This window comes from Monodelphis domestica, chromosome 8 (genome assembly GCF_027887165.1).
Source record: "Monodelphis domestica isolate mMonDom1 chromosome 8, mMonDom1.pri, whole genome shotgun sequence".
In the NCBI taxonomy this organism is placed as follows: domain Eukaryota; kingdom Metazoa; phylum Chordata; class Mammalia; order Didelphimorphia; family Didelphidae; genus Monodelphis; species Monodelphis domestica.
In genome coordinates, this window is record NC_077234.1 from 119,315,670 (window position 1) to 119,333,588 (window position 17,919).

Consider the following 17,919-nt stretch of genomic DNA (forward strand, 5'->3'; position numbering starts at 1 on the left):
CTATAAGGACTACATTTATATCAATCTATGTATACTAACATGTGGGGAAAATGTAATGTATAAATAGGGGGTAAAGAAAGACCAAATAGAATAATCGTTCTCACACAAAGATTCACATGGGAAGGGGAGGGGAAGAAAACTCCTATAAGAAGGAGAGGAAGAGAGGGGGGGGTTTACTTAAACCTCAATCTCAGGGAAATCAACTCTGAGAGGGAAAAACATCCAGATCCATTGGGATCTTGAATTCTATCTTACCCAACAAGGGTAAGGAGAAGGGAAAACCAAGGGGAGGAAGGGGAGAGGGAGAACAAAAAGGGAGGGAAAGAGAGGGGGGAGGGGGAGGAAAGAAAAAGGGAGGGACTAAAAAGGGAAACATCAAGGGAGGGGACAAGGGGCACTGATTCAAAGTAAATCACTGGACTAAAAGGTAGAGCCGAAGAAGAAAAGGTTAGAATTAGGGAAGGTAATCAAAATGCCAGGGAGTCCACAAATGACAATCATAACTTTGAACGTGAATGGGATGAACTCACCCATAAAATGTAGACGAATAGCAGAATGGATTAGAATCCAAAACCCTACCATATGTTGTCTTCAAGAAACACACATGAGGCAGGTTGACACCCACAAGGTCAGAATTAAAGGATGGAGTAAGACCTTCTGGGCCTCAACTGATAGAAAGAAGGCAGGAGTGGTAATCATGATATCTGATAAAGCCAATGCAAAAATAGACCTGATCAAAAGGGATAGGGAAGGTAATTATATTTTGTTAAAAGGGACTCTAGACAACAAGGAAATATCATTAATCAACATGTATGCACCAAATAATATAGCACCCAAATTTCTAATGGAGAAACTAGGCGAATTGAAGGAAGAAATAGACAATAAAACCATACTAGTGGGAGACTTAAACCAACCATTATCAAATTTAGATAAATCAAATCAAATAATAAATAAGAAAGAGGTAAAAGAAGTGAATGAAATCTTAGAAAAATTAGAATTAATAGACATATGGAGAAAAATAAATAGGGATAAAAAGGAATACACCTTCTCAGCACCACATGGCACATTCACAAAAATTGACCATACATTAGGTCACAGAAACATAGCACACAAATGCAAAAAAGCAGAAATAATGAATGCAGACTTCTCAGATCACAAGGCAATAAAAATAATGATTAGTAATGGTACATGGAAAAACAAATCTAAAACCAATTGGAAATTAAACAATATGATACTCCAAAACCGTTTAGTTAAAGAAGAAATCATAGAAACAATTAATAATTTCATCAAGGAAAATGACAATGGCGAAACATCCTTTCAAACCTTTTGGGATGCAGCCAAAGAGGTAATCAGAGGCAAATTCATATCCCTGAAAGCTTATATTAACAAACAAGGGAGAGCAGAGGTCAATCAATTGGAAATGCAATTGAAAAAACTCGAAAGCGATGAAATTAAAAACCCCCAGCAGAAAACCAAATTAGAAATCCTAAAAATGAAGGGAGAAATTAATAAAATCAAAGTGATAGAACTATTGATTTAATAAATAAGACAAGAAGCTGGTACTTTGAAAAAACAAACAAAATAGACAAAGTACTGGTCAATCTAATTAAAAAAAGGAAGGAAGAAAAGCAAATTCACAGCATTAAAGATGAAAAGGGGGACAGCACCTCCAATGAGGAGGAAATTAAGGCAATCATTAGAAATTACTTTGCCCAATTATATGGCAACAAATACACCATTAGGAGAAATGGATGAATATATACAAAAATACAAACTGCCTAGACTAACAGAAGAGGAAATAGAATTCTTAAATAATCCCATATCAGAAATTGAAATCCATCAAGCCATCAAAGAACTTCCTAAGAAAAAATCCCCAGGGCCTGATGGATTCACCTGTGAATTCTATCAAACATTCAGAGAAGAGTTAACCCCAATACTATACAAACTATTTGACATAATAAGCAAAGAGGGAGTTCTACCAAACTCCTTTTACGACACAAACATGGTACTGATTCCAAAACCAGGCAGGTCAAAAACAGAGAAAGAAAACTATAGGCCAATCTCCCTAATGAATATAGATGCAAAAATCTTAAATAGGATACTAGCAAAAAGACTCCAGCAAGTGATCAGAAGGATCATTCACCATGATCAAGTAGGATTCATACCAGGGATGCAGGGCTGGTTCAACATTAGGAAAACCATCCACATAATTGACCACATCAACAAGCAAACTAGCAAGAACCACATGATTATCTCAATAGATGCAGAAAAAGCCTTTGATAAAATACAACACCCATTCCTATTAAAAACACTAGAAAGCATAGGAATAGAAGGGTCATTCCTAAAAATAATAAACAGTATATATCTAAAACCAACAGCTAATATCATCTGCAATGGGGATAAACTAGATGCATTCCCAATAAGATCAGGAGTGAAACAAGGATGCCCATTATCACCCCTACTATTTGACATTGTACTAGAAACACTAGCAGTAGCAATTAGAGAAGATAAAGAAATTGAAGGCATCAAAATAGGCAAGGAGGAGACCAAGTTATCACTCTTTGCGGATGACATGATGGTCTACTTAAAGAATCCTAGAGATTCAACCAAAAAGCTAATTGAAATAATCAACAACTTTAGCAAAGTTGCAGGATACAAAATAAACCCACATAAATCATCAGCTTTTCTATATATCTCCAACACAGCTCAGCAGCAAGAACTAGAAAGAGAAATCCCATTCAAAATCACCTTAGACAAAATAAAATACCTAGGAATCTATCTCCCAAGACAAACACAGGAACTATATGAACACAACTACAAAACACTCGCCCACAACTAAAACTAGACCTGAACAAATGGAAAAACATTAACTGCTCATGGATAGGACGAGCCAATATAATAAAAATGACCATCCTACCCAAACTTATTTAACTATTTAGTGCCATACCCATTGAACTACCAAAATACTTCTTCACTGATTTAGAAAAAACCATAACAAAGTTCATTTGGAAGAACAAAAGATCAAGGATATCCAGGGAAATAATGAAAATAAACACATACGATGGGGGCCTTGCAGTCCCTGACCTAAAACTATATTACAAAGCAGCAGTCATCAAAACAATTTGGTACTGCCTAAGAAACAGAAAGGAAGATCAGTGGAATAGACTGGGGGAAAGCGACCTCAGCAAGACAGTATACGATAAACCCAAAGATCCCAGCTTTTGGGACAAAAATCCACTATTCGATAAAAACTGCTGGGAAAATTGGAAGACAGTGTGGGAAAGACTAGGAATAGATCAACACCTCACACCCTACACCAAGATAAATTCAAAATGGGTGAGTGACTTAAACATAAAGAAGGAAACCATAAGTAAATTGGGTAAACACAGAATAGTATACATGTCAGACCTTTGGAAGGGGAAAGGCTTTAAAACCAAGCAAGATATAGAAAGAATCACAAAATGTAAAATAAATAATTTTGACTACATCAAACTAAAAAGCTTTTGTACAAACAAAACCAATGTAACTAAAATCAGAAGGGAAACAACAAATTGGGTAAAAATCTTCATAGAAACCTCTTACAAAGGTTTAATTACTCATATTTATAATGAGCTAAATCAATTGTACAAAAAATCAAGCCATTCTCCAATTGATAAATGGGCAAGGGACATGGATAGGCAGTTCTCAGATAAAGAAATCAAAACTATTAACAAGCACATGAAGAAGTGCTCTACATCTCTTATAATCAGAGAGATGCAAATCAAAACAACTCTAGAGGTATCACCTCACACCTAGCAGATTGGCTAACATTACAGCAAAGGAAAGTAATGAATGCTGGAGGGGATGTGGCAAAGTAGGGACATTAATTCATTGCTGGTGGAGTTGTGAATTGATCCAACCATTCTGGAGGGCAATTTGGAACTATGCCCAAAGGGCGACAAAAGAATATCTACCCTTTGACCCAGCCATAGCACTGCTGGGTCTGTACCCCAAAGAGATAATGGACAAAAAGACTTGTACAAAAATATTCATAGCTGCGCTCTTTGTGGTGGCCCAAAACTGGAAAACGAGGGGATGCCCATCAATTGGGGAATGGCTGAACAAACTGTGGTATATGTTGGTGATGGAATACTATTGTGCTAAAAGGAATAATAAAGTGGAGAAGTTCCATGGAGACTGGAACAACCTCCAGGAAGTGATGCAGAGCGAGAGGAGTAGAACCAGGAGAACATTGTACACAGAGACTAATACACTGTGGTATAATCGAACGTAATGGACTTCTCCATTAGTGGCGGTGTAATGTCCCTGAACAACTTACAGGGATCCAGGAGAAAAAAACACCATTCATAAGCAAAGGATAAACTATGGGAATGGAAACACCAAGGAAAAGCAACTGCCTGAATACAGAGGTTGAGGGGACATGACAGAGGACAGACTCTAAATGAACACTCTAGTGCAAATACTATCAACAAAGCAATGGGTTCAATCAAGAAAACATCTAATGCCCAGTGGACTTATGCGTCGGCTATGGGGTGTCGGGGGGAGGAAAAGAAAATGATCTTTAACGAATAATGCTTGGAAATGATCAAATAAAATATATTTTTTAAAAAAAAGTTAATACATTTTGTTCTACTTAATTATAGCTATTCTTTTTGAAGGCAACTTAATTTTCCTTTGAAAACTCCGAGGAGATAAATATAATTAAATTATATAGATTTGGTGTCTGCTCTCTTACTACTAGATCAAATGTTTTAGGGATTTTTGAGGTATTAAAATCACATTTCTGGCTATTTTATGTATTTATGTACATATGTGCTTGATAGTTTATTTAGTTATTAATTCCTAAAACATAGGCATTTAGGATTTCTTGATAATAATCAAAATTTCAAAGTTTCAAATGTATGGATAATTCAGACATGTTATTATTTAAGATTTATTTTCCTTGACTTCTGGTTAAGATGGCAGCTTAGAGAAAGCTAAAGTTGAGATCTCCGGAAAACCCTTCCCGACCGATCTCAAACTATAAGCTCCTAAGGCGCCGAAATTCAAAACGATCAACAGCACAGACCCTGGGAACCCTCCTCCTGGACCTGGACCCGGTTCAAAAGGTACGGCTCCCCTCAAAAGCCAGAACCCGAGATCACTCGGACCTCAGGGGTAGGAGCGCAGAGTCCAAGGCTCCGGGAAGCCGCAGCCCAGCCCGGCTCAGAGAGCAGAGTCCTCAGAACAACAACCCTCAGGGCCTTCTATCTGAGTCCCAGTGAAAGTTACTGCCTGGGGCTCCCGAAACAACAGCAACCCTCAGGGCGGGCAAGACAGCCTCACGGGCTGGATCCTGCTATCCAAGTCTCAGTGAAAGTCCCTTCCCTTGGAGCTTGGGGAAGCTGCAGCCCATCCCCCCGCAGGCCGATGAAACAGCCTCACGGCCAGGGATTCTGAAGGCAACTTCCAGAAAGTGAGCCATGGGGAGAGTGTGGCCTCGTGGTCCGACCCTTCCATTCCAGTTCCAGTGAGGCACATTCAGTTTAACCCAGGGAAAGCTCATATAACCGACAATCTGCCCAGGACTAAAGCCTCTGATCAACAGACAGAGATAAGAAAAGCTAATCCTCCACATTCAGAGATGGCAAACTCCACAGAAGCACAGAAGCCCCAAAATACCAAGAAAAATAAGAAGAAACGGGTGAATTTGGACACATTCTATGGAGCCAAAATACAAAATACAGAGCAGATAGAAGAAGATATACAAGAAAATGCTCCAAAATCTTCCAAAGGAAATGGAAACTCTCCACAAACCCATGAAGAATTTGAATCAGAAATGACCAAAAAGATGGAAGCCCTCTGGGAGGAAAAGTGGGAAATAATGCAAAAGAAATTCATGCATCTACAAAACCAGTTTGACCAAACTGTAAAAGAAAACCAGGCTTTAAAGCAAGAACTAATAAAGCAAAGCCAAAACACCAAGAAATTAGAAGAGAACATAAAATATCTAACCGACAAGGTGATAGATCTGGAAAATAGAGGGAGAAGAGAAAATTTAAGAATAATTGGACTCCCAGAAAAGCCAGAAATAAACACCAAACTGGACATGGTGATACAAGATATAATCAAAGAAAATTGCCCAGAGATTCTAGAACAAGGGGGCAATACAGCCACTGACAGAGCTCACAGAACACCTTCTACACTAAACCCCCAAAAGACAACTCCCAGGAATGTAATTGCCAAATTCCAAAGCTATCAAACAAAAGAAAAAATCCTACAGGAAGCCAGAAAAAGACAATTTAGATATAAAGGAATGCCAATCAGGGTCACACAAGACCTTGCAAGTTCTACTCTGAATGATCTTAAGGCATGGAACATGATCTTCAGAAAGGCAAGAGAGCTGGGTCTCCAACCAAGAATCAGCTACCCAGCGAAATTGACTATATACTTCCAAGGGAAAGTATGGGCATTCAACAAAATAGAAGACTTCCAACTCTTTGCAAAGAAAAGACCAGAGCTCTGTGGAAAGTTTGATACCGAAAATCAAAGAGCAAGGAATACCTGAAAAGGTAAATATTAAGGAAAGCGGGAAAATGTTATCTTCTTCTTTTACTCAAACTCTCTTCTATAAGGACTACATTTATATCAATGTATGTATACTAATATGTGGGGAAAATGTAATGTATAAATAGGGGGTAAAGGAAGACCAAATAGAATAATCGTTCTCACACAAAGATTCACATGGGAAGGGGAGGGGAAGAAAACTCCTATAAGAAGGAGAGGAAGAGAGGGGGGGGGGGGTTTACTTAAACCTCAATCTCAGGGAAATCAACTCTGAGAGGGAAAAACATCCAGATCCATTGGGATCTTGAATTCTATCTTACCCAACAAGGGTAAGGAGAAGGGAAAACCAAGGGGGGGAAGGGGAGAGGGAGAACAAAAAGGGAGGGAAAGAGAGGGGGGAGGGGGAGGGAAGAAAAAGGGAGGGACTAAAAAGGGAAACATCAAGGGAGGGGACAAGGGGGACTGATTCAAAGTAAATCACTGGACTAAAAGGTAGAGCCGAAGAAGAAAAGGTTAGAATTAGGGAAGGCAATCAAAATGCCAGGGAGTCCACAAATGACAATCATAACTTTGAACGTGAATGGGATGAATTCACCCATAAAATGTAGACGAATAGCAGAATGGATTAGAATCCAAAACCCTACCATATGTTGTCTTCAAGAAACACACATGAGGTAGGTTGACACCCACAAGGTCAGAATTAAAGGATAGAGTAAGACCTTCTGGGCCCCAACTGGTAGAAAGAAGGCAGGAGTGATAATCATGATATCTGATAAAGCCAATGCAAAAATAGACCTGATCAAAAGGGAAAGGGAAGGTAATTATATTTTGTTAAAAGGGACTCTAGACAATGAGGAAATATCATTAATCAACATGTATGCACCAAATAATATAGCACCCAAATTTCTAATGGAGAAACTAGGCGAATTGAAGGAAGAAATAGACAATAAAACCATACTAGTGGGAGACTTAAACCAACCATTATCAAATTTAGATAAATCAAATCAAATAATAAATAAGAAAGAGGTAAAAGAAGTGAATGAAATCTTAGAAAAATTAGAATTAATAGACATATGGAGAAAAATAAATAGGGATAAAAAGGAATACACCTTCTTCTCAGCACCACATGGCACATTCACAAAAATTGACCATACATTAGGTCACAGAAACATAGCACACAAATGCAAAAAAAGCAGAAATAATGAATGCAGCCTTCTCAGATCACAAGGCAATAAAAATAATGATTAGTAATGGTACATGGAAAACCAAATCTAAAACCAATTGGAAATTAAACAACATGATACTCCAAAACCATTTAGTTAAAGAAGAAATCATAGAAACAATTAATAATTTCATCGAGGAAAATGACAATGGCAAAATATCCTTTCAAACCTTTTGGGATGCAGCCAAAGCGGTAATCAGAGGTAAATTCATATCCCTGAATGCTCATATTAACAAGCAAGGGAGAGCAGAGATCAATCAATTGGAGCAAATGAAAAAACTCGAAAGTGATCAAATTAAAAACCCCTAGCAGAAAACCAAATTAGAAATCCTAAAAATTAAGGGAGAAATTAATAAAATCAAAAGTGATAGAACTATTGATTTAATAAATAAGACAAGAAGCTGGTACTTTGAAAAAACAAACAAAATAGACAAAGTACTGGCTAATCTAATTAAAAAAAGGAAGGAAGAAAAGCAAATTCACAGCATTAAAGATGAAAAGGGGGACAGCACCTCCGATGAAGATGATATTAAGGCAATCATTAGAAATTACTTTGCCCAATTATATGGCAATAAATACACCAATTTAGGAGAAATGGATGAATATATACAAAAATACAAACTGCCTAGACTAACAGAAGAGGAAATAGAATTCTTAAATAATCCCATATCAGAAATTGAAATCCATCAAGCCATCAAAGAACTTCCTAAGAAAAAATCCCCAGGGCCTGATGGATTCACCTGTGAATTCTATCAAACATTCAGAGAACAGTTAACCCCAATACTATACAAACTATTTGACATAATAAGCAAAGAGGGAGTTCTACCAAACTCCTTTTACGACACAAACATGGTACTGATTCCAAAACCAGGCAGGTCAAAAACAGAGAAAGAAAACTATAGGCCAATCTCCCTAATGAATATAGATGCAAAAATCTTAAATAGGATACTAGCAAAAAGACTCCAGCAAGTGATCAGAAGGATCATTCACCATGATCAAGTAGGATTCATACCAGGGATGCAGGGCTGGTTCAACATTAGGAAAACCATCCACATAATTGACCACATCAACAAGCAAACTAGCAAGAACCACATGATTATCTCAATAGATGCAGAAAAAGCCTTTGATAAAATACAACACCCATTCCTATTAAAAACACTAGAAAGCATAGGAATAGAAGGGTCATTCCTAAAAATAATAAACAGTATATATCTAAAACCAACAGCTAATATCATCTGCAATGGGGATAAACTAGATGCATTCCCAATAAGATCAGGAGTGAAACAAGGATGCCCATTATCACCTCTACTATTTGACATTGCACTAGAAGCACTAGCAGTAGCAATTAGAGGAGAAAAAGGAATTGAAGGCATCAAAATAGGCAAGGAGGAGACCAAGTTATCACTCTTTGCGGATGACATGATGGTCTACTTAAAGAATCCTAGAGACTCAACCAAAAAGCTAATTGAAATAATCAACAACTTTAGCAAAGTTGCAGGATACAAAATAAATCATCAGCTTTTCTATATATCTCCAACACAGCTCAGCAGCAAGACCTAGAAAGAGAAATCCCATTCAAAATCACCTTAGACAAAATAAAATACCTAGGAATCTACCTCCCAAGACAAACACAGGAACTATATGAACACAACTACAAAACACTCGCCACACAACTAAAACTAGACTTGAACAAATGTAAAAACATTAACTGCTCATGGATAGGACGAGCCAATATAATAAAAATGACCATCCTACCCAAACTTATTTATCTATTTAGTGCCATACCCATTGAACTACCAAAATACTTCTTCACTGATTTAGAAAAAACCATAACAAAGTTCATTTGGAAGAACAAAAGATCAAGGATATCCAGGGAAATAATGAAAAAAAAACACATATGATGGGGGCCTTGCAGTCCCTGACCTAAAACTATATTACAAAGCAGCAGTCATCAAAACAATTTGGTACTGCCTAAGAAACAGAAAGGAAGGTCAGTGGAATAGACTGGGGGAAAGCGACCTCAGCAAGACAGTATACGATAAACCCAAAGATCCCAGCTTTTGGGACAAAAATCCACTATTCGATAAAAACTGCTGGGAAAATTGGAAGACAGTGTGGGAGAGACTAGGAATAGATCAATACCTCACACCCTACACCAAGATAAATTCAAAATGGGTGAGTGACTTAAACATAAAGAAGGAAACCATAAGTAAATTGGGTAAACACAGAATAGTATACATGTCAGACCTTTGGGAGGGGAAAGGCTTTAAAACCAAGCAAGATATAGAAAGAATCACAAAATGTAAAATAAATAATTTTGACTACATCAAACTAAAAAGCTTTTGTACAAACAAAACCAATATAACTAAAATCAGAAGGGAAACAACAAATTGGGAAAAATTTTCATAGAAACCTCTGACAAAGGTTTAATTACTCATATTTATAAAGAGCTAAATCAATTGTACAAAAAATCAAGCCATTCTCCAATTGATAAATGGGCAAGGGACATGGATAGGCAGTTCTCAGATAAAGAAATCAAAACTATTAACAAGCACATGAAGAAGTGTTCTACATCTCTTATAATCAGAGAGATGCAAATCAAAACAACTCTGAGGTATCACCTCACACCTAGCAGATTGGCTAACATAACAGCAAAGGAAAGTAATGAATGCTGGAGGGGATGTCGCAAAGCAGGGACATTAATTCATTGCTGGTGGAGCTGTGAACTGATCCAGCCATTTTGGAGGGCAATTTGGAACTATGCCCAAAGGGCGACAAAAGAATATCTACCCTTTGACCCAGCCATAGCACTGCTGGGTCTGTACCCCAAAGAGATAATGGACACAAAGACTTGTACAAAAATATTCATAGCTGTGCTCTTTGTGGTGGCCCAAAACTGGAAAACGAGGGGATGCCCATCAATTGGGGAATGGCTGAACAAACTGTGGTATATGTTGGTGATGGAATACTATGGTGCTAAAAGGAATAATAAAGTGGAGAAGTTCCATGGAGACTGGAACAACCTCCAGGAAGTGATGCAGAGCGAGAGGAGCAGAACCAGGAGAACATTGTATACAGAGACTAATACACTGTGGTATAATCGAACGTAATGGACTTCTCCATTAGTGGCGGTGTAATGTCCCTGAACAATTTGCAGGGATCCAGGAGAAAAAAACAGCATTCATAAGCAAAGGATAAACTATGGGAGTGGAAACACCGAGAAAAAGCAACTGCCTGAATACAGAGGTTGAGGGGACATGACAGAGGATAGACTCTAAATGAACACTCTAATGCAAATACTATCAACAAAGCAATGGGTTCAAATCAAGAAAACATCTAATGCCCAGTGGACTTACGTGTCGGCTATGGGGGGTGGGAGGGAGGAAAAGAAAATGATCTATGTCTTTAACGAATAATGCTTGGAAATGACCATATAAAATATATTATAAAAAAAAAAAGATTTATTTTCCTTGAAATTGTTAGCAAATTTCAAATGAAGTATATTACATTAAAACCCAAATTATAGAATTAATATGAATGATTAGACATGGAATATAGTTTTCCAATATATTCTTCTATCAATAGTCAAATCTCCTACCTGACCTAGAATTATGAAAAAAAGGTTTTTTTTTAAACACAATGACTAAAATGAGGATGAGAAATTAACTTCTGCAATAATTAAATGAAAATGAGGATAAATTATTCTTCAGGAAAAAAAGACTCCCTTTAATGATGGGTTAATTTTTCTGTCTTGGTGGCATGCATTTAGAGTTGGAAAATGAATTTACTACTTGCAAATTTCATATCCTCCAAGCATGTGCATTCTCTTTGAGACTACATTTTGAAGAAGCAAACAGACTAAATTCAACCCAAAGACTGTCTGTTGTATCTAGAATTAAGCAAGCTTCAGTTCTTCTACAATAATCACTTAAGGGCCTTACTTCCTCTGAGGTTACTTTCACTATGCATTTTCTGTAACCTTGAATGTAGATCTCACTCTCCTCTGTATTTTTCATTCTATCGATTAGAACATTTTTCCTGGTTTTACTCCCAAACTAAACTACCTAATCAATATGGTGTCTTTTTCTTTGGAGAAGTTGTATAACCAAGTCCACTGGACCAATGATTTTTTTAATTGACCTTTCATTTGAAGAATCTGAAGCTATTTATATCCCATATCTTCTCTCATTTCTCATCTGATTCTGTTCTAGGTTGTATGGCTTTATTTAACTTAAATTCATATCTTGTGCCTCCTATGCTTTTTCAGTATGTATGTTTCATATGTCAGAGTATCAAATTGTTCTCCTGCTATAAGCAATACATTTCATGCTTCAAGTCCAAAATTCATTACAGAAGTAAGTTGATTACTTATAGCATATGAAAACTGTATGTAAATATACAATCAGGAGCCCAACTTATTTTTTAAATTTTAGTTATTTCTTGATGTTTTTAGTTACATATAGAAAAAAATTTGACAATTGTTATATGACATTTTAGAAATTAGATTTTCTCCCTAACTCCCTTTCTCCTACTCCCCAAGGCAGCAAATAAAATAAGGGTTATACCTGAGCTTTCATGCATTACATATTTCCTTCCTCACGCTACATCAGAAAGCATTCATCATACATACAATAAAAACTCATGAAGGAAATTAAGTAAAAGTTGGTGTGCTTTGATTCATATTCAGACTCCAACAGTTGTTTTTTCTTTTTTCCTTTGGTTGTGTATAACATTTTCCATCATGAGTCCTTATGTGTATCTTGGTAACTTGCTTTGCTAATAACAGTTTAGTCCTTCATAGGTGATCACCATATAATATTTCTATTATTGTATACATATGTAAGAACATATGTATATGTTCTTCTGGTTCTGATCACTCCACTTTGTGCCAGTTCACATGTCTTTCCAGGTTTTTTAACTCACACTTTTTATTATTTCTTATGGTTAAATTGTATTTCATTGTAAGAATATACCATAATTTCATCTGTTCTCCAATTGATGGACAGTTCCTAGTTTCTAATTCATTGCCACTAAAAAAGATCTATTAAAATATTTCTGTATTTCTGATTTCATTGAAATATAGACTCAAGAGTGGTTTTGCTGGGTAAAAGGGTATGCATAATTTTATGACCTTTTCATCTTGGTTTCAAATTGATTTCCAGAATTATTATATCAATTCACAGTCCATAGTGTATTAATGACTCAATTTTCCCACATCCCCTCCAACATTTATCATTTCCTTGTTGGTCATGTTAGCCAATGTGATAGGAGTGAGGAGATATCTAAGAGAAGTTTTAATGTTCATTTCTCTAATCAATAGTGATGGAGCATTTTTCATGACTATATTTTTAATTTCTTCCCCTGAGAATTGCCTGTTTATACCCTTTGACAATTTTTCAACTGGAGAATGCTTTGTAGTCCTACAAATTTGACCTAGTTCTCTCTATATTTGAGAAATTAGGATTTTGTTAGAGATGCTTGATAGAAAAATTTTCTCCAAATTTGTCAGTTCCCTTCTAATCTTGGATGCCGGTTTTGTTTGTACAAAACTTTTCTTTTAAATTTAATGTAGTAAAAACTATCCATTTCATTTTTGTAATGTATTCTATGTCTTGGTCATAAATTCTTCCCTTATCCATAAGATGACAGGTAATCTTTTCCAAGTTACCCTAATTTCTATATAATTTCACCCTTTATTTCTAGATCAAAGTATCCATTTTGACTATTCTGATGTATGGTGTGAGATGCTGGTATATGACTAATTTCTGTCATATTCTTTTCCATTTCTCCCAGAAATTTTTGTCAAATAGTGAGTTCTTTGTCAAAGAACTTGAATCTTTGGGTTTACTGAACACTGATTTGTTATCAAACACTAAGTTGAGCATTAACGTATGTTATATGTTGATTTCTTAACACTCTATAATATTCCATTTCTTAACCATCACCATATTGTTTTGATGATTACAACTTTATAGTATAGATTAAAATCTGGCATGACTAAGCAGCCTTCCTTCATATTTGTTCATTAATTCACTTGGCATTCATTGCCTTTTGTTCTTCGAAATGGGGTAGTTGGGTAGTTTGGTTGGAATGGTACTAAATAGTTACATTGAGGATTGTCTTTTTTTTTTTCAGAAAGCCTGCTTCATAATACAAAAGTCATTCAAATGATTGGCATCACATACATTTGGTTTAATGTTTTGTTAAACTATAATATCCTAGAACTATAACTTCTTGCTCTATCCAAAGAGAACAGTGAGCCACAGAATGATTTTCCTTAAAAGTGACTCATTTAAAACCAATAAATGAGGTTTAAGAGGTCAGATGGGTGACTCTTGAGATTTAGAGCCAGGTCCTTTGATGGGAGGTTCTGGGTTCATATATGACCTGATATAATTCCTAGCTTTGTGTCATTAGGCATGACACTTAAAACATCTTTGCCTAGCATTTACTGCTTTTCTGCCTTTAAACAAATATACAGTATTTTTTTATGACAGAATCTGAATTATAATAAATTATGTTTTAAAAACCTTAAATTCTTTATCAATCCTTACATATAGCAAAGATATCCAATTTTCCCATAAGTGCTTGAGCTGTATTATATTATACTATTTGACAGCTGATAAACAGTGTATATGATATTTATCAGCATTGTAATGCATGATAGAGAATATAAATGACAAAATTGATTAAAAAACTTTCTAATTATAAAATCCTCTAAGAGACAAGTAGATGGAAAAAAAAATAGTTGACAATATAGGCCACTTTATAGAGGTGTCTAGGTAGATATCTTTATGCATTTTAATGAGTAATGTGCACTTTTAAAATATAGTGAAAATCTAATGTTTATACACCTGGTGCATGAGGGATAATCTATCCTGTTGATCAAAACATTTACTACCCATTCCCTGAATTAGAAAATGTTTCCAGACAAATGTAAAACTGCTTCAGAGAGTGTCACTATAGATAAGGAACAGATGAGAAAATTATGGTCTTCCAGAGAAGTGATAGGGACAATATCTTAGAAAACAGCTTTCACTCAAAAATAGAGAGAACATCTTTTAAGGTTCACAAATACAGAAATTTTGAGGAATAAAATATAATCTATACAGTGGGTAGAGAAATAAGTAACAAAGAAAATGAAACTATGTACATAATTCCTTTGTTATACATCATTATGACATAGTTGGCTTGGATATGTTTAGGAAAACTTTCTTGTTTTGCTGATTCATATTCTCCACCAAAGAAATATGAAAATCTATACCTCAGGGCTTCTGGTCAAGATGGTGGCATAGAAGCAGGGAAAGTTCAGACCTCGGAAACCCTTCCTTACTGATTGCAAATAGAGTGCTCCTAGGACACCGAAATTCAAGCTGAACAACAGGATAGAACTGGGGCACCCTCCTCCTGGACCTGGATCAGGTGCGGGGATACCGCACCCCAAAAGCCAGAACCCTAGATCACTTGCATCTAAGGGGTAGGCAGAAGGAAGGTCCCAGGACCCATCCCCCCAACCCAGAGTGCTGAGCCCATGGCAGCAGTGGGAACCTCAGGGCTCTGGGGACTCACTTTGAAAGCAACCTGAGCCAGTCTCCAGGGAGCCCAAAATAGAGAGAAACATAGGGAAACATAGAGAGAAGGGGGAAGCCTGTAGCCCCCTGGCTGGGTCCTTCCATCTGAGTCTCAAGGGAGGTCCCAGCATTAGGGCACCAGCTGAACCCAATCCCATCAGGAGCCCTCAGAGCTACTGAAAGGACAGGGCTGGCAAAGGGGTTGCTCCGAAGAGCTTACCTTGAAAGTAACTTGAACCAGTCTCCTGGCATTCAACACAGACTGTGGAGGAGGAGGTTGTTTTTTTTTTTCTTCCTTTTCTTTTGGCTCGGGAATCATTCTGCCCACACCACCTGAACCTAATCCCATCAGGAGCCCTCAGAGCTTCTGAAAGAACAAAAACCTCAGTGCTGGTGCAGGGCTTACCTTGGAAACAATGTGGGCCAGTCTCCAGGCATTCAACACAGATTGTGGAGGAGGAGGTTTTTTGCTTCAGGGCACATTCTGCCCAAACCAGGTGAACCTAATCCCATCAGGATCCCTCAGTGCCCAGGCAAGCCACAAACCCTCCCCACTTAGATAGCAGGGTTTTCTGAAAGAACAGAAACCCAGAGGTGAAGTCAAGATGGCAGCCTAGAAGGAGCAAAGACCTGGCAGCCTGGCCAGAGCTTTGGAGATCCTCCATATTTGCTCCAGCCTTCCAGGAAGTTTAAAACTCAGAGTAAACCCAGCCCAATTAAGCTGAACTCAATCCCATCAAAAGTCTCCAGAACACAATATTCATTCATAAATAAAAGACCAGACCTGAACAGAAAATTTGAAATCCAAACAGAACTCAAGAGAATCATCAAAAGGTAATTTAAAAAGAGGGGAAAAAACAACAACAACAACAACAACAACAAAATTTTTTTAAGAATCTCAATAAGTTAAAATGATATGTATCCCTATAAGAAAAGAGGTCATTGGCAACTCTTAAAAACTGTTGCTATCACCTGAGCAGCTAGAAGAACTACACTCAGAGGGAACAGTGAAAACGGTATAGGATGAAAGGACAAGACATAAATAGGTATATAGATATATACATGCATAAATACATATACATGTGTATGAATACACATGTATACATGACTAAAGCTAAAAAAGAAAAGAGGTTATTAATAAAAGAAATGGGAAAAGAAACAAATGGGGGTAAATTTATATGTCACAAAGAAGCTCATGGCTGGAGGGGGGAGAATACTGATACACTGGAAGGGTAAAGAGGTTGGAGATAGGAAATACTCAACTCTTATGTACTTTGAAATGGACCCAAATAGGGAAGAACAATCCAATCCATTGAGGAAGAGAATAGATTTGCAGACTATAGGGGAGTAGAAAGGTAAAAAACAGACTGGTGGGGATGGAAGCAATACAAGGGAGGGAGATGGGGGGGGAATTTTAAAAAAAATTTCAGGGGAAAATAAGAGAGGGAATAAAAAAGGAGGGGGTAGAAAGGGAAGTACAAGGGGGACTGATTTAAAGTAAATCACTTGACTAAAAGGTAGAATTGAAGAAGAAAGGTTAGAATTAGGGAAGCATATCAAAATGCCAGGGAGTCCACAAGTGACAGTCATAACATTGAACGTGAATGGGATGAACTCACCCATAAAACATAGACGAATAGCAGAATGGATTAGAATCCAAAACCCTACCATATGTTGTCTTCAAGAAACACACATGAGGCTGGTAGATACCCACAAGGTCAGAATTAAAGAATGGAGCAAGATCTTCTGGGTCTCAACTGACAGAAAGAAAGCAGGAGTTGCAATCACGATATCTGATAAAGCCAAAGCAAAAAGAGACCTGATTAAAAGGGATAGGGAAGGTAATAATATTTTGTTAAAAGGGACTTTAGATAATGAGGAAATATCACTAATCAACATGTATGCACCAAATAATATAGCACCCAAATTTCTAATGGAGAAAATAGGAGAATTGAAGGAAGAAATAGACAGTAAAACCATATTAGTGGAAGACTTGAACCAACCATTACCAAATTTAGATAAATTAAATCAAAAAATAAATACGAAAGAGGTAAAAGAAGTGAATGAAATCTTAGAAAAATTAGAATTAATAGACATATAGAGAAAAATAAATAGGGATAAAAAGGAATACACCTTCTCAGCACCACTTGGCACATTCACAAACATTGACCATACATTAGGTCACACAAACATGGCACACAAATGCAGAAAAGCAGAAATAATAAATGCAGCTTTTTCAGACCACAGGGCAATAAAAATAATGATCAGTAATGGTACATGGAAAACAAAATAAAAAACTAATTGGAAATTAAACAATATGATGCTCCAAAATCATTTAGTTAGAGAAGAAATCATAGAAACAATAATTTCATTGAGGAAAATGAAAATGGCGAGACATCCTTTCAAAACTTTTGGGATGCAGCCAAAGAGGTAATCAGAGGTAAATTTATATCCCTGAGTGCATATATTAACAAACTAGGGAGAGCAGAGATCAATCAATTGGAAATGCAAATAAAAAACTCAAAATCGACCAAATTAAAAACCCCCAGGAGAAAACCAAATTAGAAAACCTAAAAATTA